The 24,637-nt window shown below is 30.6% G+C and overlaps 1 long non-coding RNA gene across 1 annotated transcript; it reads right to left on the bottom strand.

The window, feature by feature from the left end:
- Positions 1-485: 485 nt before the first annotated feature.
- LOC136675966 (uncharacterized) lies at positions 486-8,788 on the bottom strand. The gene is made up of 6 exons (XR_010796235.1): positions 8,753-8,788; positions 7,712-7,744; positions 5,305-5,337; positions 3,834-3,854; positions 3,081-3,157; positions 486-2,695 (listed from the first exon to the last, which is right to left on the bottom strand). It is a non-coding gene; the product is annotated as an uncharacterized lncRNA (long non-coding RNA).
- Between the last annotated feature and the right edge of the window lie 15,849 nt (positions 8,789-24,637).

The raw sequence follows: 24,637 nt of genomic DNA, 5'->3' as shown, positions 1-24,637 counted from the left end.
CTAACGGCATCTGTGTCTGCTGTCTGCATGGTGGCCGAGTATTCTGTCAGGACAGAACAGAAAGCTGACAATCGCAGAACACAGTAAACTGTTTTTTAATGACGTTATCCAAAAGAGTAATCACAAGGCAAGCAAGGTTCAAAACAGGGAGCAAACAGTACCTCAGAGGATAAGCGAACACCGTAGTCGAAAATCAGGCAGAGTTCAAAAACCGAAGAATACAGACAGTACCAAAAGGGACAAGGCAGGAGACGTAATCCGGGAAAACAGGCAGGAAGTAGGCAACAAGAAATCGTCAGACTAATAACAAGAGAATGTGTTGTAAGCTGGGATAAACCACTGCAATACTCGGCAGAGAAAAGTTCAGTGATAGGAGTATAAATAGGGAAACAAACAGGTGTGTGTAATTAGAATTCAGGGAGGGAGACCTGTGGGTAGTCATGTGACTGACGGGTGCATTCTGGGAATTGGAGTCCTGGGATGTAGGTGTGACATTAGGTAAAATAGATTTAAAGGTAAAAGTAACAGTTGTCACCGCGACCCTGAAATGGAGAAGCGGAGAAGAAAATGATGATGATGATGATGATGAGTAACAGTTGTTGTAACAGTGTAATAGAAGCAGATGAAATCGTTTTCAGTTGAAGTGAAGTATAAGTACCAAACCAGCACCAGTTTAATTCTGAACTGTGTAACTATGTAGCATATTAGCAGTTGAAGAAACTCATATCAACAATACAATTATGCTAACAATAATATATTATTACTCAAAACTTTCAGCTTTACTATTGTTTTATATACTAATATATTCAATGAAGTATACAAAATGGCCGACACTAGAGTCTGAGTGTAATCGAGATAAAATGGTGGCTGTTTCACACTACACCAAAGTATTTCCATGAAAACTCTCATAATTATGAATTAAATTCATGTATGAATTAATGTGTAGTTTTAACAGTGATAGACTTTTTCATTTACTTGAATTAAGGTTCTCAAAACAATTTGCCTCAATTGTTTTTAATGACTGGCCTATTATTATTAGTAGGCTGATCTACGGAAGCCCTGAAATGTATTGTGTGTTCTTGAGACAAAGATTCAGATTATCTGTTTATTTTCTGCCTGCTATATACACCAAAAACTGTTGAAAATTATTTTTGGCATCATTTGTATAATTTTAGCTATTAAAAGCTAAAAAGGCTAACATTTATCATACATTGACCAGCAGGGGGCAGATTAAAAGATATTCCAGGGGGTAAGGAAGGGGCTGAGGAGCTAGGTGCTAAGATTTAGCCTGCTGTTCCATCTCTAACACAATACAGTGGCCACAGCCAAACGATGAACGAACTGGCCACAGCCACAGGAGAGACAAATAGCTCAGCTGTGTTTAATTATTCAAAAAAAAAAAAATTAAAATGCACTTATTCTTTTCAGTGTACACATAGTAAAGATTTAACACTGGTAATGCAAAGGCTATAAACCTATATCATTAACTATCAATTGCCTATTTGTCTATACTAAGATACATATTATCCTCATCTCATTCTTCATGCCCTGTGATAATTGACACCCTGTCAAGGGTGTACTTGCCTTGGCTCAGTGCACATCAGCACCCTGATCTGGAAGAAGCAGTAACAGAAAATTAATAAAATAATGAATAAATAAACAAGAGAATAAAAAAAACACATCAGAACAAAATGCATATTTGACCATCATCAGGGTACAGTTATATCAATGCATACAGCAACACCATCCGTAAATGCTTTTGATACATGACCATTAAAATGAATGCAGTTGAATTTACAAATTTACAGATCACAGATAACCTGCTAGTCTATATAGTGTTTAGTATTTCAGTTGAGCTAGTCAAATGAAAATTTGGTATTGATTTAAGAAGTGAAAATCAGCAAACACCAACAATTGCAAAAGTAAAAAATGCACAAAAAATTCAAATATCCAATAGTTCCTCTGAAATTTATGTTAGTAATAGCGAGTCTCTTTGCTGCAGTAACAGCTTCTATTCTGGGAATGCTTTGAAGTTTTATATCAGGGGCTGATATCAGATGATTTTGTTTCTGAATCACTAACTTGACACTATCTCATCGCAAAATTATTAAATAGGAGAATGTATGTCCACTGCTTTATACCCTCCTAGGCCACCACTTGCTAGGCTGCCATTGTAAATAAGAACTTGTTCTTAATTACTTGCCTGGTTAAAGTACAAGAGTAAACAAGAGTACTGGGCATGGTCATCCTTGGCTCATGTGCAACTGCTTCAGAGCAACCCATGCTTTTATACACGGATTATACAAACTGTGCAAAACTGTTTACAGTAACTTTAAGGGTTTCTACAAATGTTTAAACATACAATGTACAGTTTATTCCAAATGTAATGTACACTGGACATACAATGACAAATTTTGTACCCTAATAACATATTAATTAACATTGTTTGTGATAACAGATATAATAAAAAGATTATACAGTGCATCTTATACAATGTAAATATAAAGCACCTAAAATAATGAATTGCCAATGCTAATATGAAGACAGAACCAGCAGAACAGGATGAGGTTGGTAGAGTGAGGTTTGATGATGGAGGTCTCCAGTGCTTGGACCTGTTTTATTGGATTTGCACAATTTTCAGTGTGCAGCCTGTACACACTGAAGCCAGATATGTGTTTTTCAATGTCTCTGTATACTGAAATTACACACACACACACACACACACACACAAATAATTTAAAGACAAGCAAAAAAAAAAAAAAAGCACACTCACTGTCCTCTGAGGGACTTTATTTATTTTATTATATTGTATTAAGTGTTATGGCTTTGATATATGACTGTGCCCAGCTAAACCTCTTTTAAGTGTTTTTTTTTTTTTTTACATGGACACAGAACTGATAAAATCTTGATTTTTTTTTCAAAATTATATTTATGATGGTGAAATTCACCTATATTAATAAAACCTTAATATATAGCACTTTTTAGAATTTCAGTTTATTTTCACAATATGATAAAACTTGGCAGTAAAATCTGGAGATTAAAAAAAAAAATCTAGCTTTCAGTCAGCAGAATACACTCACATTCTGCAGGTCCTGCAGTACTACGTCTCTTCCAGCTCCAGACAAAACACGTACTTGAATTATATAAATTGTATCACCTGTTAAAACACAAGAACATGTAGTGATATCCTATCATGCAAATAATCCTACCGTTACCTTAAGGATCAATATGGTATACATCTCTTTAAAATTCTTTTAAATTCTGCATTTAAAATAACAAGAAGAGAGAGCTGAATTGGTGTTGATCATTCCAAAAGGTTGTGAATCTTACAAATGTCCAAGGTTACAGCTATTTCAAGAATTCAAAAATGGAGTGTAAAGAGATTGTTATGTTAATATAGGCAAATTAATAAAAAATTATTTCTAAATTGGTCATTCAGTGATCAATTCATGATGCTCTAGCCAGTCTTGACCAGAAATTCATTCATTTATTCATTCATTGTCTGTAAGTGTTTATCCAGTTCAGGCCCGTGTTGGGTCACAGGGTGACACACACACATTCACTCACACCTATGAACACTTTTGAGTTGCCAATCCACCTACTAACATGTGTTTTTGGACTGTGGGTGGAAACCGGAGCACCTGGAGGAATCCCACATGGACATGGGAGAACACACTAAACTCCTCACAGATAATCACCCAGAGTGGGGCTTGAACCCACAACATCCAGGTCCCTTGTGCTGTGTGATTGCGATACTACCTTCAAACTGTTAACACATCTGACTATTATGCTATTACTTTATATATTATTAACATGTTAATTCAATAACTTACCTGCAGAAGCAGTAGGTTGTGCTGATTTAGTTAAAAATTTTATTAAACAAGAGATAAAAGAAAAAAAAAATCAATCAATATTAAGCCTAACAAATAAACTGTAGGCTGTTGAAGAATAAATTACCATCAATAACGTACTAATAAGTTTGTAATGTATCATTTTAATTCAAAATACAACGTTTCTCCCACTCCCACTCATTTTTCATTTTATAGTAACTGGTGCATAGTACTAACAATAATACTATTTCTTTAATTTTACAATAAATAACAAAATTGTAAGTATTTTTTTGTCACTGCATTTGCATTGAGTTTTTTAAAGAATAAGTACTGCAAAACATGTACACCAGTTTTTTCTGTTCTTGGGGATAATATTGTATCCAAGAGTATATGTGTATTTTGCTTTAAATAATTTAAAATGCTGAGAAACATACTTTTTCACACCTAATAGTTTGTAACTTATAAAGAAAACAATGATGATCATTATAATGATGCTATAGTCAATCATGCATAATTAGATATAATGATAGAAATTAACATTCAAAGAGAAATCCCACAATCACTTTGTTTTCTAAGAAAATGTATTTACTGACCACAGATTTCAAAATACTGAATTAAGCCCACACCACCTCCAGAAGCCTCAATAGTGAAGTTCTTAACCTTACCTTTTACCATGAAATGAAAAGATATAGCATTCATTCTAAGATAAATGCTATATTTAAGTTTGTTTCTAAAGAAAATTACTTCATTAACACAAGCTGTCAATATATATCCTTCAAGTCTCTGATATCTGTTGATAGTTTTGCAGAATGCATTTTGGAGATAAGAGATAAGATTTTTCAGTGAAAAATTCATTGCATGGATTATTCATGATTAGTTGTTATAGGGGGTGATCTCCTGAAATGTCTCTACATGTGCAATTTAATTTAAACCTTGGACTTGAATTTTACTTTAAAGGGACTTCAAACTTTGGAAAACAGAACATTATATGTTAATATTAATTTTCTACATCTTAATACAATAGCAAGTTTTATAATTTACTAGGAGTCAGTGTTGTAGTTGTCGCTGTAGTAATAACTGATGATGTATCCGACAAATGGATAACAGCAAATTACAACAAAAAAAAGCACCCATTGATGAATCTTCTAGCAATCATTAAATGCACAAAGTTTTTTGTGTAACGTAAATAAATAATAATAATTATAATTTAAATTTTAAGCATTCTCCCAATTTATTGTGCCATTTTACATTAACTGGTGTGAAGTATTAATAATGATACTCATATTTAATGTATAATGATACTTTATAAAATGTAAAACTTTTTAAAAGAATCTCTTTGTCAATGCATTCATTATGAGATCCTTTATTATTTATATGAAAAGGTGTGGAGTGGGATTGAAACCATTTGGAACCTTGAACATAAGTGAAAAATAATTTTTAACTTGTTAACTCAAAAGCAGGTTTTAGAACTTACTAGGAGTCGGTGTTGTAGATTTCACTGTAGTAACTGATGTATCAACAAAAATAACAACAAATTACAAAACTCATTGATTCAAACTCTAGCAATAACTACATTACAAATAAAACACAACACATCAATTGATTCATTCTAGCAATTATTACATCTACAGATACGTAGGAATTACTTATATGTAGGAATTGGTAGGAATTATTAGTGACTAATCACAGCATGTTTTAATCAAGATTAGTTCTTCTTGGGGGAAGTCATATGATACATTGCTAAAGGTAACATTTAATTAAATATTTTGGGTTTCTATACAATAAGAAACATTGTGGGACAGGATTTAAACTGTTTATAAAATTTAACCTTATGAGTAATAACAATTTTTAACATGTTTAAAGTCAAAATCAGGTTTTAGAAAAATTATTAGGAGTCTGGGTTGTAGTTGTCACTGTAGTAATAACTGATGTATCCAACAAATGGATAACAGTAAATTACAACAAAAAAAGCACTCATTGATGAATCTCCTAGCAATCATTAAATGTACAATGTTTTATTTTTGGGTAACGTAAAAAATAACAATAATTATAATTCAAATTTTAAGCATTCTCTCAATTTTTTGTGCCATTTTACAAACCGGATTCCCAAAAAGTTGAGACAGCTAACATGTGGAGCTGCTAACATCTAATATTATATTCAGAATAGAACACAAATCACAGATCAAAAGTTGAAACTGAGAGAATGTATCATTTTAAGGGAAAAATGTTGTTTCAAAATTTCATGGCATCAACAAATCCCAAAAAAGTTGGGACAAGGCCATTTTTTACCACTGTGTGGCATCCCCCCTTCTTCTTACAACACTCAACAGATGTCTGGGGACAGACCAATTTCTCAAGTTTAGAAATAGGAATGCTCTCCCATTCATGTCTAATACAGGCCTCTAACTGTTCAATCGTCTTGGGCCTTCTTTGTCGCACCTTCCTCTTTATGATGTGCCAAATGTTCTCTATAGGTGAAAGTTCTGGACTGCAGGCTGCCATTTCAGTACCCAGATCCTTCTCCTACGTAGCCATGATGGTGTGATTGCTGCAGAATGTGGTCTGGCATTATTTTGTTGAAAAATGCAGGGTCTTCCCTGAAAGAGATGACGTCTAGATGGGAGCATATGTCATTCTAGAACCTGAACATAGTTCTCTGCATTAATGGTGCCTTTCCAGACATGCAAGCTGCCCATGCCACAAGCACTCATGAAACCCTATACCATCAGTGATGCAGGCTTCTGAACGGAGCGTTGATAACAACCTGGGTTATCCTTGTCCTCTCTGGTCCGGATGATATGGCGTCCCAGTGTTCCATAAAGAATTTCAAATCGTGACTCATCTGACCACAGAACAGTCTTCCATTTTGCCACACTCCATTTTAAAAGACCCATGGCCCAGTGCAAACGTCTGAGCTTGTGGAGCTTGCTTAGAAATGGTTTCCTCTTTGCACTGTAGAATTTCAGCTGGCAATGGCGGATGGCACGGTGGATTGTGTTCACTGACAATGCTTTCTGGAAGTGTTCCTGAGCCCATTCTGTTATGTCCTTGACAGTGGCATTCCTGCTTGAGGTGCAGTGACGTTTAAGTGCCCGGAGATCACGAGCATCCAGTAGAGTTTTACGGCCTTGACCCTTACGCACAGCAATTATTCCAGATTCTCTGAATCTTTTGATGATGTTATGCACGGTTGATGATAATAACTTAAAAGTCTTTGCTATTTTTCGCTGGGTAACACTATTCTGGTATTGCTGCTCTATCTTTCTGCGCAAAAATGGTGGAATTGGTGATCCTCTTACCATCTTGGCTTCAGAGAGACACTGACACTCTGCGAGAGAGAAGTTCTTTTTATACCCAATCATGTTGTCAATTGACCTAATTAGTGTTAATTGGTCTTCCAGCTGTATGTAATATGCTCAATTTCCTATTTACAGCAACTTATTGCTACTTGTCCCAACTTTTTGGGGATTTGTTGACACTGAAATTTTAAATTACCATATTTTTACTTTAAAATGTTACATTTACTCACATTAAACTTTTGATCTTTCATCTATATTCTATTACGAATAAAATATTGACATTTGCCATCTCCACATCATTGCATTCAGTTTTTATTCACAATTTGTTTAGTGTCCCAAAATTTTGGGAATTCGGTTTGTACATTAACTGGTGTGAAGTTTTAATAATGATATTCATCTTTAATGTATATTTTATAAAATGTAAAACTTTTGAAAAGAATCTCTTTGTCAATGCATTCATTATGAGATCCTTTATTATTTGTATGAAAAGGTGTGGAGTGGGATTGAAACCATTTGGAACCTTGAACATAAGTGAAAAATAATTTTTAACATGTTAACTCAAAAGCAGGATTTAGAACTTACTAGGAGTTGGTGTTGTAGATTTCACTGTAGTAACTGATGATGTATCAACAAAATAACAACAAATTACAAAACTCATTGATTCAAATTCTAGCAATAACTACATTACAAATAAAACACAACACATCTATTGATTCATTCTAGCAATTATTACATCTACAGATACATAGGAATTACTTATAGGTAGGAATTGGTAGAAATTATTAGTGACTAATCACAGCATGTTTTAATCAAGACTAGTTCTTCTTGGGGGAAGTCATCTGATACATTGCTAAATGTAACATTTACTTAAATACTATGGGTTTCTATAAAATAAGAAACATTGTGGGAAAGGATCTAAACTGTTTAATTTCCTAGGAGTTGGTGTGGTAGTTGTCACTGTAGTAATAACTGATGATGCTTTATAAAATGTAAGTGTAATATCATTGTCAATGCATTCATTATGAGATCCTTTATTATTTATATGAAAAGATGTAGAGTGGGATTGAAACCATTTGGAAACTTGAACAAAAAAAAATATGTTTAATATGTTAACTCAAAAGCAGGTTTTAGAACACATTAGGAGTCCATGTTATAGGTTTCACTGTAGTAGAACTTGTGTTAATCGCCTAAGACATTGTAATTAAAGAAGAAAACTGTGATGATCAATATTATACTATATTCAGTCATGCACAGGAAAGCAAAGGAGCATAACTAGGTATTTTCTATCATTATAATATCCTCATAACAATCTAAGAGAAATGCCACATTCACACTGTTACTCATGAAAATATATCCATTCACCAGAGCTGCCAAAATATTGTGTTTAAGTCTCTTTGGTATTCTGTGGGTTTTACATAATGTATGGGGGTGAAGTAGAAAAAGAATTGTAGAGGTGACAGTGACAAAGTCATTTGATACACTATTAAAGGTACATTTTATTTCTATTGAATGAAGTTGTATTTTTCATGAAAAGATGCGGGGTGGGCTACTAACTGTTTGGAAAACTGAACGTAAATGAATCAATTTTAACCTGTTAAATCAAAAGTGGATTTTATAACTTACTAGTAGTCGGTGTTGTAGGTATCACTGTAGTAATATCTGATGATAGAGCAAATAAATGGATGACAAAAAATTATAAAACACAAAACACACACTGATTCATTGTTGTTATTTGTACATTGTAAAAGGTACAAATATGTTTTAAATTGTTCATTGTGTAACATATGAATCTAAATGAAATTCAAACATCTCCCACTCTTTAAATAATTGATAATAACTTGTGCATAGTTTTAAACTGACACTTATTAAGAGAAATGCCACATTCACATTGTTACTTGTGAAAATATATCCATTCAGCAGAGCTGTCAAAATATTGTGTTTAAGACTCCATGGTATTCTGTGGGTTTTGCATAATGTATTGGGGTGAAATAGAAAAAAAAATGGCTGAGGTGTCAGTGATAGACTTTTAAAGGTACATTTTATTTCAATTGAATAAAGTTGTATTTTTTATGAAAAGATGCAGGGTGGGCTACAAACTGTTTGGAAAAGTGAATGTAAGTGAATCATTTTTAACATGTTAAATCAAAAGTGGATTTTATAACTTACTAGTAGTCGGTGTTGTAGGTATCACTGTAGTAATATCTGATGATAGAGCAAATAAATGGATGACAAAAAATTATAAAACACAAAACACACACTGATTCATTGTTGTTATTTGTACATTGTAAAAGGAACAAATAAGTTTTAAAGTGTTTATTGTGTAACATATGAATCTAAATGAAATTCAAACATCTCCCACTCTTTAAATAAATAATAATAACTTGTGCATAGTTTTAAAACTGACACTTATTATTGTACTTTACCAAAGAATCTAAAAAATAAGTACTTTGAAAATGACAAGCGAGAGGAATTAATTTTAACATTGCATTCAAGGCAAAAGCACTCCAAAAGCATGTGCTTCATTGTGTCCTTTATTGTATCCACATGTATGTGTGAGTTTTATTTAATATTATTTAAAATGATTACTTGAATGTAAATTATCTGTAACATATCATATTAATACATAAGTTCTATTTAGTTTTTTTGTTAAAAGAAAAAAAATTCATTTAAGTGCTTATCAACAATCACCATAAAATGACAAAACAGTCAGAGAGTACTTGAATGTTAAATTACAATTATATGTTGCGCATAAATGATTAAAACTTGTGTTAATCACATAATACATTGAAATTAATGAAGAAAACTGTGATGATCAATATCATACTGTATTGAGTCATGCGCAGGAAAGAAAAGGAGCATGACTAGATATTTTCTATCATTATAATATCCTAATAACAATCTAAGAGAAATGCCACATTCACACTGTTACTCATGAAAATGTATCCATTCACCAGAGCTGTCAAAATATTGTGTTTAAGTCTCTGTGGTATTCTGTGGCTTTTGCATAATGTATGGGGGTGAAATCGAAAAAAATTGGACAAGGTGCCAGTGACTAAGTCATCTGATACACTTTTAAATGTACATTTTATTTTAATTGAATGAAGTTGTATTTTTCATGAAAAGATGCAGGGTGGGCTACAAACTGCTTGGAAAACTGAACATAACTGAATCAATTTTAACATGTTAAATCAAAAGTGGATTTTACAACTTACTAGTAGTCGGTGCTGTAGGTATCACTGTAGTAATATCTGATGATATATCAAACAAATGGATGACAAAAAATTATAAAACACAAAACACACACTGATTCATTGTTGTTATTTGTACATTGTAAAAGGTACAAATATGTTTTAAAGTGTTCATTGTGTAACATATGAATCTAAATGAAATTCAAACATATCCCACTCTTTAAATAAATAATAATAACTTGTGCATAGTTTTAAAACTGACACTTATTATTGTACTTTACCGAAGAATCTAAAAAATATGTACTTTGAAAATGACAAGCGAGAGGAATAAATTTTAACATTGCATTCAAGGCAAAAGCACTCCAAAAGCATGTGCTTCATTGTGTCCTTTATTGTATCCACATGTATGTGCGAGTTTTAGTTAAGATGATTTAAAATGATGACTTGAATGTACATTATCTGTAGCATATCATATTAATACTTAAGTTCAACTTTACTTATTTGTTAAAAGAAAAAATATGTCATTTTAGTGCTTAGCAACAATCAACATAAAATGACAAAACAGTCAGAGAATGCTTGAATGTTAAATTACAATTATATGTTACACATAAACAATAAAAACGTGTGTTAATCACCTAATACATTGTAATACAAGAAGAAAACTGTGATGATCAATATCATACTGTATTTAGTCATGTGCAGGAAAGAAAAGGAGCATAATTAGATATTTTCTATCACTATAATATCCTAATAACAATCTAAGAGAAATGCCACATTCACACTATTACTCATGAAAATGTATCCATTCACCAGAGCTGTCAAAATATTTTGTTTAAGTCTCTGTGGTATTCTGTGGCTTTTGCATAATGTATGGGGGTGAAATCGAAAAAAATTGGTCAAGGTGCCAGTGACTAAGTCATCTGATACACTTTTAAATGTACGTTTTATTTTAATTGAATGAAGTTGTATTTTTCATAAAAAAGATGCAGGGTGGGCTACAAACTGCTTGGAAAACTGAACATAACTGAATCAATTTTAACATGTTAAATCAAAAATGGATTTTATAACTTACTAGTAGTCGGTGTTGTAGGTATCACTGTAGTAATATCTGATGATAGAGCAAATAAATGGATCACAAAAAATTATAAAACACAAAACACACACTGATTCATTGTTGTTATTTGTACATTGTAAAAGGTACAAATATGTTTTAAAGTGTTCATTGTGTAACATATGAATCTAAATGAAATTCAAACATCTCCCACTCTTTAAATAATTGATAATAACTTGTGCATAGTTTTAAACTGACACTTATTAAGAGAAATGCCACATTCACATTGTTACTTGTGAAAATATATCCATTCAGCAGAGCTGTCAAAATATTGTGTTTAAGACTCCGTGGTATTCTGTGGGTTTTGCATAATGTATTGGGGTGAAATAGAAAAAAATGGCTGAGGTGTCAGTGATAGACTTTTAAAGGTACATTTTATTTCAATTGAATAAAGTTGTATTTTTTTATGAAAAGATGCAGGGTGGGCTACAAACTGTTTGGAAAAGTGAATGTAAGTGAATCATTTTTAACATGTTAAATCAAAAGTGGATTTTATAACTTACTAGTAGTCGGTGTTGTAGGTATCACTGTAGTAATATCTGATGATAGAGCAAATAAATGGATGACAAAAAATTATAAAACACAAAACACACACTGATTCATTGTTGTTATTTGTACATTGTAAAAGGTACAAATATGTTTTAAATTGTTCATTGTGTAACATATGAATCTAAATGAAATTCAAACATCTCCCACTCTTTAAATAATTGATAATAACTTGTGCATAGTTTTAAACTGACACTTATTAAGAGAAATGCCACATTCACATTGTTACTTGTGAAAATATATCCATTCAGCAGAGCTGTCAAAATATTGTGTTTAAGACTCCATGGTATTCTGTGGGTTTTGCATAATGTATTGGGGTGAAATAGAAAAAAAAATGGCTGAGGTGTCAGTGATAGACTTTTAAAGGTACATTTTATTTCAATTGAATAAGGTTGTATTTTTTATGAAAAGATGCAGGGTGGGCTACAAACTGTTTGGAAAAGTGAATGTAAGTGAATCATTTTTAACATGTTATATCAAAAGTGGATTTTATAACTTACTAGTAGTCGGTGTTGTAGGTATCACTGTAGTAATATCTGATGATAGAGCAAATAAATGGATGACAAAAAATTATAAAACACAAAACACACACTGATTCATTGTTGTTATTTGTACATTGTAAAAGGAACAAATAAGTTTTAAAGTGTTTATTGTGTAACATATGAATCTAAATGAAATTCAAACATCTCCCACTCTTTAAATAAATAATAATAACTTGTGCATAGTTTTAAAACTGACACTTATTATTGTACTTTACCAAAGAATCTAAAAAATAAGTACTTTGAAAATGACAAGCGAGAGGAATTAATTTTAACATTGCATTCAAGGCAAAAGCACTCCAAAAGCATGTGCTTCATTGTGTCCTTTATTGTATCCACATGTATGTGTGAGTTTTATTTAATATTATTTAAAATGATTACTTGAATGTAAATTATCTGTAACATATCATATTAATACATAAGTTCTATTTAATTTTTTTGTTAAAAGAAAAAAAATTCATTTTAGTGCTTATCAACAATCACCATAAAATGACAAAACAGTCAGAGAGTACTTGAATGTTAAATTACAATTATATGTTGCGCATAAATGATTAAAACTTGTGTTAATCACATAATACATTGAAATTAATGAAGAAAACTGTGATGATCAATATCATACTGTATTGAGTCATGCGCAGGAAAGAAAAGGAGCATGACTAGATATTTTCTATCATTATAATATCCTAATAACAATCTAAGAGAAATGCCACATTCACACTGTTACTCATGAAAATGTATCCATTCACCAGAGCTGTCAAAATATTGTGTTTAAGTCTCTGTGGTATTCTGTGGCTTTTGCATAATGTATGGGGGTGAAATCGAAAAAAATTGGACAAGGTGCCAGTGACTAAGTCATCTGATACACTTTTAAATGTACATTTTATTTTAATTGAATGAAGTTGTATTTTTCATGAAAAGATGCAGGGTGGGCTACAAACTGCTTGGAAAACTGAACATAACTGAATCAATTTTAACATGTTAAATCAAAAGTGGATTTTATAACTTACTAGTAGTCGGTGTTGTAGGTATCACTGTAGTAATATCTGATGATAGAGCAAATAAATGGATGACAAAAAATTATAAAACACAAAACACACACTGATTCATTGTTGTTATTTGTACATTGTAAAAGGTACAAATATGTTTTAAATTGTTCATTGTGTAACATATGAATCTAAATGAAATTCAAACATCTCCCACTCTTTAAATAATTGATAATAACTTGTGAATAGTTTTAAACTGACACTTATTAAGAGAAATGCCACATTCACATTGTTACTTGTGAAAATATATCCATTCAGCAGAGCTGTCAAAATATTGTGTTTAAGACTCCATGGTATTCTGTGGGTTTTGCATAATGTATTGGGGTGAAATAGAAAAAAAAATGGCTGAGGTGTCAGTGATAGACTTTTAAAGGTACATTTTATTTCAATTGAATAAGGTTGTATTTTTTATGAAAAGATGCAGGGTGGGCTACAAACTGTTTGGAAAAGTGAATGTAAGTGAATCATTTTTAACATGTTAAATCAAAAGTGGATTTTATAACTTACTGGTAGTCGGTGTTGTAGGTATCACTGTAGTAATATCTGATGATAGAGCAAATAAATGGATGACAAAAAATTATAAAACACAAAACACACACTGATTCATTGTTGTTATTTGTACATTGTAAAAGGAACAAATAAGTTTTAAAGTGTTTATTGTGTAACATATGAATCTAAATGAAATTCAAACATCTCCCACTCTTTAAATAAATAATAATAACTTGTGCATAGTTTTAAAACTGACACTTATTATTGTACTTTACCAAAGAATCTAAAAAATAAGTACTTTGAAAATGACAAGCGAGAGGAATTAATTTTAACATTGCATTCAAGGCAAAAGCACTCCAAAAGCATGTGCTTCATTGTGTCCTTTATTGTATCCACATGTATGTGTGAGTTTTATTTAATATTATTTAAAATGATTACTTGAATGTAAATTATCTGTAACATATCATATTAATACATAAGTTCTATTTAATTTTTTTGTTAAAAGAAAAAAAATTCATTTTAGTGCTTATCAACAATCACCATAAAATGACAAAACAGTCAGAGAGTACTTGAATGTTAAATTACAATTATATGTTGCGCATAAATGATTAAAACTTGTGTTAATCACATAATACATTGAAATTAATGAAGAAAACTGTGATGATCAATATCATACTGTATTGAGTCATGCGCAGGAAAGAAAAGGAGCATGACTAGATATTTTCTATCATTATAATATCCTAATAACAATCTAAGAGAAATGCCACATTCACACTGTTACTCATGAAAATGTATCCATTCACCAGAGCTGTCAAAATATTGTGTTTAAGTCTCTGTGGTATTCTGTGGCTTTTGCATAATGTATGGGGGTGAAATCGAAAAAAATTGGACAAGGTGCCAGTGACTAAGTCATCTGATACACTTTTAAATGTACATTTTATTTTAATTGAATGAAGTTGTATTTTTCATGAAAAGATGCAGGGTGGGCTACAAACTGCTTGGAAAACTGAACATAACTGAATCAATTTTAACATGTTAAATCAAAAGTGGATTTTACAACTTACTAGTAGTCGGTGCTGTAGGTATCACTGTAGTAATATCTGATGATATATCAAACAAATGGATGACAAAAAATTATAAAACACAAAACACACACTGATTCATTGTTGTTATTTGTACATTGTAAAAGGTACAAATATGTTTTAAAGTGTTCATTGTGTAACATATGAATCTAAATGAAATTCAAACATATCCCACTCTTTAAATAAATAATAATAACTTGTGCATAGTTTTAAAACTGACACTTATTATTGTACTTTACCGAAGAATCTAAAAAATATGTACTTTGAAAATGACAAGCGAGAGGAATAAATTTTAACATTGCATTCAAGGCAAAAGCACTCCAAAAGCATGTGCTTCATTGTGTCCTTTATTGTATCCACATGTATGTGCGAGTTTTAGTTAAGATGATTTAAAATGATGACTTGAATGTACATTATCTGTAGCATATCATATTAATACTTAAGTTCAACTTTACTTATTTGTTAAAAGAAAAAATATGTCATTTTAGTGCTTAGCAACAATCAACATAAAATGACAAAACAGTCAGAGAATGCTTGAATGTTAAATTACAATTATATGTTACACATAAACAATAAAAACGTGTGTTAATCACCTAATACATTGTAATACAAGAAGAAAACTGTGATGATCAATATCATACTGTATTTAGTCATGTGCAGGAAAGAAAAGGAGCATAATTAGATATTTTCTATCACTATAATATCCTAATAACAATCTAAGAGAAATGCCACATTCACACTATTACTCATGAAAATGTATCCATTCACCAGAGCTGTCAAAATATTTTGTTTAAGTCTCTGTGGTATTCTGTGGCTTTTGCATAATGTATGGGGGTGAAATCGAAAAAAATTGGTCAAGGTGCCAGTGACTAAGTCATCTGATACACTTTTAAATGTACGTTTTATTTTAATTGAATGAAGTTGTATTTTTCATAAAAAAGATGCAGGGTGGGCTACAAACTGCTTGGAAAACTGAACATAACTGAATCAATTTTAACATGTTAAATCAAAAATGGATTTTATAACTTACTAGTAGTCGGTGTTGTAGGTATCACTGTAGTAATATCTGATGATAGAGCAAATAAATGGATCACAAAAAATTATAAAACACAAAACACACACTGATTCATTGTTGTTATTTGTACATTGTAAAAGGTACAAATATGTTTTAAAGTGTTCATTGTGTAACATATGAATCTAAATGAAATTCAAACATCTCCCACTCTTTAAATAATTGATAATAACTTGTGCATAGTTTTAAACTGACACTTATTAAGAGAAATGCCACATTCACATTGTTACTTGTGAAAATATATCCATTCAGCAGAGCTGTCAAAATATTGTGTTTAAGACTCCGTGGTATTCTGTGGGTTTTGCATAATGTATTGGGGTGAAATAGAAAAAAATGGCTGAGGTGTCAGTGATAGACTTTTAAAGGTACATTTTATTTCAATTGAATAAAGTTGTATTTTTTTATGAAAAGATGCAGGGTGGGCTACAAACTGTTTGGAAAAGTGAATGTAAGTGAATCATTTTTAACATGTTAAATCAAAAGTGGATTTTATAACTTACTAGTAGTCGGTGTTGTAGGTATCACTGTAGTAATATCTGATGATAGAGCAAATAAATGGATGACAAAAAATTATAAAACACAAAACACACACTGATTCATTGTTGTTATTTGTACATTGTAAAAGGTACAAATATGTTTTAAATTGTTCATTGTGTAACATATGAATCTAAATGAAATTCAAACATCTCCCACTCTTTAAATAATTGATAATAACTTGTGCATAGTTTTAAACTGACACTTATTAAGAGAAATGCCACATTCACATTGTTACTTGTGAAAATATATCCATTCAGCAGAGCTGTCAAAATATTGTGTTTAAGACTCCATGGTATTCTGTGGGTTTTGCATAATGTATTGGGGTGAAATAGAAAAAAAAATGGCTGAGGTGTCAGTGATAGACTTTTAAAGGTACATTTTATTTCAATTGAATAAGGTTGTATTTTTTATGAAAAGATGCAGGGTGGGCTACAAACTGTTTGGAAAAGTGAATGTAAGTGAATCATTTTTAACATGTTATATCAAAAGTGGATTTTATAACTTACTAGTAGTCGGTGTTGTAGGTATCACTGTAGTAATATCTGATGATAGAGCAAATAAATGGATCACAAAAAATTATAAAACACAAAACACACACTGATTCATTGTTGTTATTTGTACATTGTAAAAGGTACAAATATGTTTTAAATTGTTCATTGTGTAACATATGAATCTAAATGAAATTCAAACATCTCCCACTCTTTAAATAATTGATAATAACTTGTGCATAGTTTTAAAACTGACACTTATTAAGAGAAATGCCACATTCACATTGTTACTTGTGAAAATATATCCATTCAGCAGAGCTGTCAAAATATTGTGTTTAAGACTCCATGGTATTCTGTGGGTTTTGCATAATGTATTGGGGTGAAATAGAAAAAAAATGGCTGAGGTGTCAGTGATAGACTTTTAAAGGTACATTTTATTTCAATTGAATAAAGTTGTATTTTTTATGAAAAGATGCAGGGTGGGCTACAAACTGTTTGGAAAAGTGAATGTAAGTGAATCATTTTTAACATGTTAAATCAAAAGTGGATTTTATAACTTACTAGTAGTCGGTGTTGTAGGTATCACTGTAGTAATATCTGATGATAGAGCAAATAAATGGATGACAAAAAATTATAAAACACAAAACACACACTGATTCATTGTTGTTATTTGTACATTGTAAAAGGAACAAATAAGTTTTAAAGTGTTCATTGTGTAACATATGAATCTAAATGAAATTCAAACATCTCCCACTCTTTAAATAAATAATAATAACTTGTGCATAGTTTTAAAACTGACACTTATTATTGTACTTTACCAAAGAATCTAAAAAATAAGTACTTTGAAAATGACAAGCGAGAGGAATTAATTTTAACATTGCATTCAAGGCAAAAGCACTCCAAAAGCATGTGCTTCATTGTGTCCTTTATTGTATCCACATGTATGTGTGAGTTTTAGTTAATATTATTTAAAATGATTACTTGAATGTAAATTATATGTAACATATCATATTAATACATAAGTTCTATTTAATTTTTTTGTTAAAAGAAAAAAAATTCATTTTAGTGCTTATCAACAATCACCATAAAATGACAAAACAGTCAGAGAGTACTTGAATATTAAATTACAATTATATGTTGCGCATAAATGATTAAAACTTGTGTTAATCACATAATACATTGAAATTAATGAAGAAAATTGTGATGATCAATATCATACTGTATTGAGTCATGCGCAGGAAAGAAAAGGAGCATGACTAGATATTTTCTATCATTATAATATCCTAATAACAATCTAAGAGAAATGCCACATTCACACTGTTACTCATGAAAATGTATCCATTCACCAGAGCTGTCAAAATATTGTGTTTAAGTCTCTGTGGTATTCTGTGGCTTTTGCATAATGTATGGGGTGAAATCGAAAAAAATTGGACAAGGTGCCAGTGACTAAGTCATCTGATACACTTTTAAATGTACATTTTATTTTAATTGAATGAAGTTGTATTTTTCATGAAAAGATGCAGGGTGGGCTACAAACTGCTTGGAAAACTGAACATAACTGAATCAATTTTAACATGTTAAATCAAAAGTGGATTTTACAACTTACTAGTAGTCGGTGCTGTAGGTATCACTGTAGTAATATCTGATGATATATCAAACAAATGGATGACAAAAAATTATAAAACACAAAACACACACTGATTCATTGTTGTTATTTGTACATTGTAAAAGGTACAAATATGTTTTAAAGTGTTCATTGTGTAACATATGAATCTAAATGAAATTCAAACATATCCCACTCTTTAAATAAATAATAATAACTTGTGCATAGTTTTAAAACTGACACTTATTAAGAGAAATGCCACATTCACATTGTTACTTGTGAAAATATATCCATTCAGCAGAGCTGTCAAAATATTGTGTTTAAGACTCCATGGTATTCTGTGGGTTTTGCATAATGTATTGGGGTGAAATAGAAAAAAAATGGCTGAGGTGTCAGTGATAGACTTTTAAAGGTACATTTTATTTCAATTGAATAAAGTTGTATTTTTTATGAAAAGATGCAGGGTGGGCTACAAACTGTTTGGAAAAGTGAATGCAAGTGAATCATTTTTAACATGTTATATCAAAAGTGGATTTTATAACTTACTAGTAGTCGGTGTTGTAGGTATCACTGTGGTAATATCTGATGATAGAGCAAATAAATGGATGACAAAAAATTATAAAACACAAAACACACACTGATTCATTGTTGTTATTTGTACATTGTAAAAGGTACAAATATGTTTTAAATTGTTCATTGTGTAACATATGAATCTAAATGAAATTCAAACATCTCCCACTCTTTAAATAATTGAAAATAACTTGTGCATAGTTTTAAAACTGACACATATTAAGAGAAATGCCACATTCACATTGTTACTTGTGAAAATATATCCATTCAGCAGAGCTGTCAAAATATTGTGTTTAAGACTCCATGGTATTCTGTGGGTTTTGCATAATGTATTGGGGTGAAATAGAAAAAAAATGGCTGAGGTGTCAGTGATAGACTTTTAAAGGTACATTTTATTTCAATTGAATAAAGTTGTATTTTTTATGAAAAGATGCAGGGTGGGCTACAAACTGTTTGGAAAAGTGAATGTAAGTGAATCATTTTTAACATGTTAAATCAAAAGTGGATTTTATAACTTACTAGTAGTCGGTGTTGTAGGTATCACTGTAGTAATATCTGATGATAGAGCAAATAAATGGATGACAAAAAATTATAAAACACAAAACACACACTGATTCATTGTTGTTATTTGTACATTGTAAAAGGAACAAATACGTTTTAAAGTGTTTATTGTGTAACATATGAATCTAAATGAAATGTAAACATCTCCCACTCTTTAAATATTTGATAGTAACTTGTGCATTGTTTTAAAACTGACACTTATTATTGTACTTTACCAAAGAATCTAAATGTATGCGTCATAAATCCACATGTATGTGTGAGTTTTAATTAAGATGATTTAAATTGATGACTTGAAGGTAAATTATCTGTAACATATCATATTAATACTTAAGTTCTAGTTTACTTTTTTGTTAAAAGAAAAAAAAATGTCATTTTAGTGCTTAGCATCAATCACCCTAAAATGACAAAACAGTCAGAGAATGCTTTAATGTTAAATTACAATTATATGTTATGCATAAACGATTAAAACTTGTGTTAATCACCTAATACATTGTAATTAAAGAAGAAAACTGTGATGATCAATATCATACTGTATTTAGTCATGTGCAGGAAAGCAAAGGAGCATAATTAGATATTTTCTATCATTATAATATCCTAATAACATTCTAAGAGAAATGCCACATTCACACTGTTACTCATGAAAATATATCCATTCACCAGAGCTGTCAAAATATTGTGTTTAAGTCTCTGTGGTATTCTGTGGCTTTTGCATAATGTATGGGGGTGAAATCGAAAAAAATTGGACAAGGTGCCAGTGACTAAGTCATCTGATACACTTTTAAATGTACATTTTATTTTAATTGAATGAAGTTGTATTTTTCATGAAAAGATGCAGGGTGGGCTACAAACTGCTTGGAAAACTGAACATAACTGAATCAATTTTAACATGTTAAATCAAAAGTGGATTTTATAACTTACTAGTAGTCGGTGTTGTAGGTATCACTGTAGTAATATCTGATGATATATCAAACAAATGGATGACAAAAAATTATAAAACACAAAACACACACTGATTCATTGTTGTTATTTGTACATTGTAAAAGGTACAAATAAGTTTTAAAGTGTTTATTGTGTAACATATGAATCTAAATGAAATTCAAACATCTCCCACTCTTTAAATAAATAATAATAATTTGTGCATAGTTTTAAAACTGACACTTATTATTGTACTTTACCAAAGAATCTAAAAAATAAGTACTTTGAAAATGACAAGCGAGAGGAATTAATTTTAACATTGCATTCAAGGCAAAAGCACTCCAAAAGCATGTGCTTCATTGTGTCCTTTATTGTATCCACATGTATGTGTGAGTTTTAGTTAATATTATTTAAAATGATTACTTGAATGTAAATTATCTGTAACATATCATATTAATACATAAGTTCTATTTAATGTTTTTGTTAAAAGAAAAAAAATTCATTTTAGTGCTTATCAACAATCACCATAAAATGACAAAACAGTCAGAGAATGCTTGAATGTTAAATTACAATTATATGTTACGCATAAATGATTAAAACTTGTGTTAATCACATAATACATTGAAATTAATGAAGAAAACTGTGATGATCAATATCATACTGTATTGAGTCATGCGCAGGAAAGAAAAGGAGCATAACTAGATATTTTCTATCATTATAATATCCTAATAACAATCTAAGAGAAATGCCACATTCACACTGTTACTCATGAAAATATATCCATTCACCAGAGCTGTCAAAATATTGTGTTTAAGTCTCTGTGGTATTCTGTGGCTTTTGCATAATGTATGGGGGTGAAATCGAAAAAAATTGGTCAAGGTGCCAGTGACTAAGCCATCTGATACACTTTTAAATGTACATTTTATTTTAATTGAATGAAGTTGTATTTTTCATGAAAAGATGCAGGGTGGGCTACAAACTGCTTGGAAAACTGAACATAACTGAATCAATTTTAACATGTTAAATCAAAAGTGGATTTTACAACTTACTAGTAGTCGGTGCTGTAGGTATCACTGTAGTAATATCTGATGATATATCAAACAAATGGATGACAAAAAATTATAAAACACAAAGCACACACTGATTCATTGTTGTTATTTGTACATTGTAAAAGGTACAAATATGTTTTAAAGTGTTCATTGTGTAACATATGAATCTAAATGAAATTCAAACATCTCCCACTCTTTAAATAATTGATAATAACTTGTGCATAGTTTTAAAACTGACACTTATTATTGTACTTTACCAAAGAATCTAAATGTATGCGTCATAAATCCACATGTATGTGTGAGTTTTAATTAAGATGATTTAAATTGATGACTTGAAGGTAAATTATCTGTAACATATCATATTAATACCTAAGTTCTAGTTTACTTTTTTGTTAAAAGAAAAAAATGTCATTTTAGTGCTTAGCATCAATCACCATAAAATGACAAAACAGTCAGAGAATGCTTGAATGTTAAATTACAATTATATGTTATGCATAAACGATTAAAACTTGTGTTAATCACCTAATACGTTGTAATTAAAGAAGAAAACTGTGATGATCAATATCATACTGTATTTAGTCATGTACAGGAAAGCAAAGGAGCATAATTAGATATTTTCTATCATTATAATATCCTAATAACAATCTAAGAGAAATGCCACATTCACACTGTTACTCATGAAAATATATCCATTCACCAGAGCTGTCAAAATATTGTGTTTAAGTCTCTGTGGCTCTGTGGTATTCTGTGGCTTTTGCATAATGTATGGGGGTGAAATCGAAAAAAATTGGACAAGGTGCTAGTGACTAAGTCATCTGATACACTTTTAAATGTACATATTATTTTAATTGAATGAAGTTGTATTTTTCATGAAAAGATGCAGGGTGGGCTACAAACTGCTTGGAAAACTGAACTTAACTGAATCAATTTTAAAATGTTAAATCAAAAGTGGATTTTATAACTTACTAGTAGTCGGTGTTGTAGGTATCACTGTAGTAATATCTGATGATAGAGCAAATAAATGGATAACAAAAAATTATAAAACACAAAACACACACTGATTCATTGTTGTTATTTGTACATTGTAAAAGGAACAAATAAGTTTTAAAGTGTTTATTGTGTAACATATGAATCTAAATGAAATGTAAACATCTCCCACTCTTTAAATAATTGATAGTAACTTGTGCATAGTTTTAAAACTGACACTTATTATTGTACTTTACCAAAGAATCTAAATGTATGTGTCATAAATCCACATCTATGTGTCAATTTTAATTAAGATGATTTAAATTGATTACTTGAAGGTAAATTATCTGTAACATGTCATATTAATACTTAATTTCTAGTTTACTTTTTTGTTAAAAGAAAAAATTGTCATTTTAGTGCTTAGCATCAATCACCATAAAATGACAAAACAGTCAGAGAATGCTTGAATGTTAAATTACAATTATATGTTATGCATAAACAATTAAAACTTGTGTTAATCACCTAATACGTTGTAATTAAAGAAGAAAACTGTGATGATCAATATCATACTGTATTTAGTCATGCGCAGGAAAGCAAAGGAGTATAATTAGATATTTTCTATCATTATAATATCCTAATAACAATCTAAGAGAAATGCCACATTCACACTGTTACTCATGAAAATATATCCATTCACCAGAGCTGTCAAAATATTGTGTTTAAGTCTCTGTGGTGTTCTGTGGCTTTTGCATAATGTATGGGGGTGAAATAGAAAAAAAAATGGTTGAGGTGTCAGTGATACACTTTTAAAGGTACATTTTATTTCAATTGAATAAAGTTGTGTTTTTCATGAAAAGATGCAGGGTGGGCTACAAACTGTTTGGAAAAGTGAATGTAAGTGAATAATTTTTAACATGTTAAATCAAAAGTGGATTTTATAACTTACTAGTAGTCGGTATTGTGGGTATCACTGTAGTAATATCTGATGATAAAGCAATAAATGGATGACAAAAAATTATAAAACACAAAACACTGATTTATTGTTGTTACTTGTACATCGTTAAAGGTACACAGAAGTTTTAAAGTGTTTATTGTGTAACATATGAATCTAAATGAAATTCAAACATCTCCCACTCTTTAAATAATTAACAATAACTTGTGCATAGTTTTAAAACTTACACTTATTATTGTACTTTACCAAAGAATCTAAAAAATAAGTACTTTGAAAATGACAAGCGAGAGGAATTAGTTTTAACATTGCATTCAAGGCAAAAGCACTCCAAAAACATGTGCTTCATTGTGTCCCTTATTACATCAAAGAGGATGTGTGAGTTTTGGTTCAGATGATTCAAAAATGTGATTTCCCTGTGAATGAGCTTGAATGTAGTCTATTAATATTTAAGTTCTACATTACTTTTTCAATAAAAGGAAAAATGTTAATTTAGTGTTTAACATCAGTTACCATAAAATGACAAAAGAATTAGATATATAATAACATAAAAAGTAGCAGTCAAAGAGAAATGGCACAAATAAATTTGTTTCTTATGGAAATGTCTTCAATGACAGGAGCTGTCAAAATATATCCTTGGGGTCTCTGTTGTGTTTTGTTATTCTGGATAATTTAAGTGGGGGATATGGAGAGAATTAGTAGGAACTGTAAGTGACTAATCATGGCAAGGGTTATTTGTGATTAGTTGTTGTTGGGGGAAGTCATCTGATGCATTTTTAAAGTTCATGACCTTGTATGCA

Source organism: Hoplias malabaricus, chromosome X1 (assembly GCF_029633855.1).
Source record: "Hoplias malabaricus isolate fHopMal1 chromosome X1, fHopMal1.hap1, whole genome shotgun sequence".
NCBI classification, from domain to species: domain Eukaryota; kingdom Metazoa; phylum Chordata; class Actinopteri; order Characiformes; family Erythrinidae; genus Hoplias; species Hoplias malabaricus.
The sequence above is the reverse complement of the archived record's forward strand: the minus strand, read 5'-3'. Positions and strand labels throughout refer to the sequence as shown.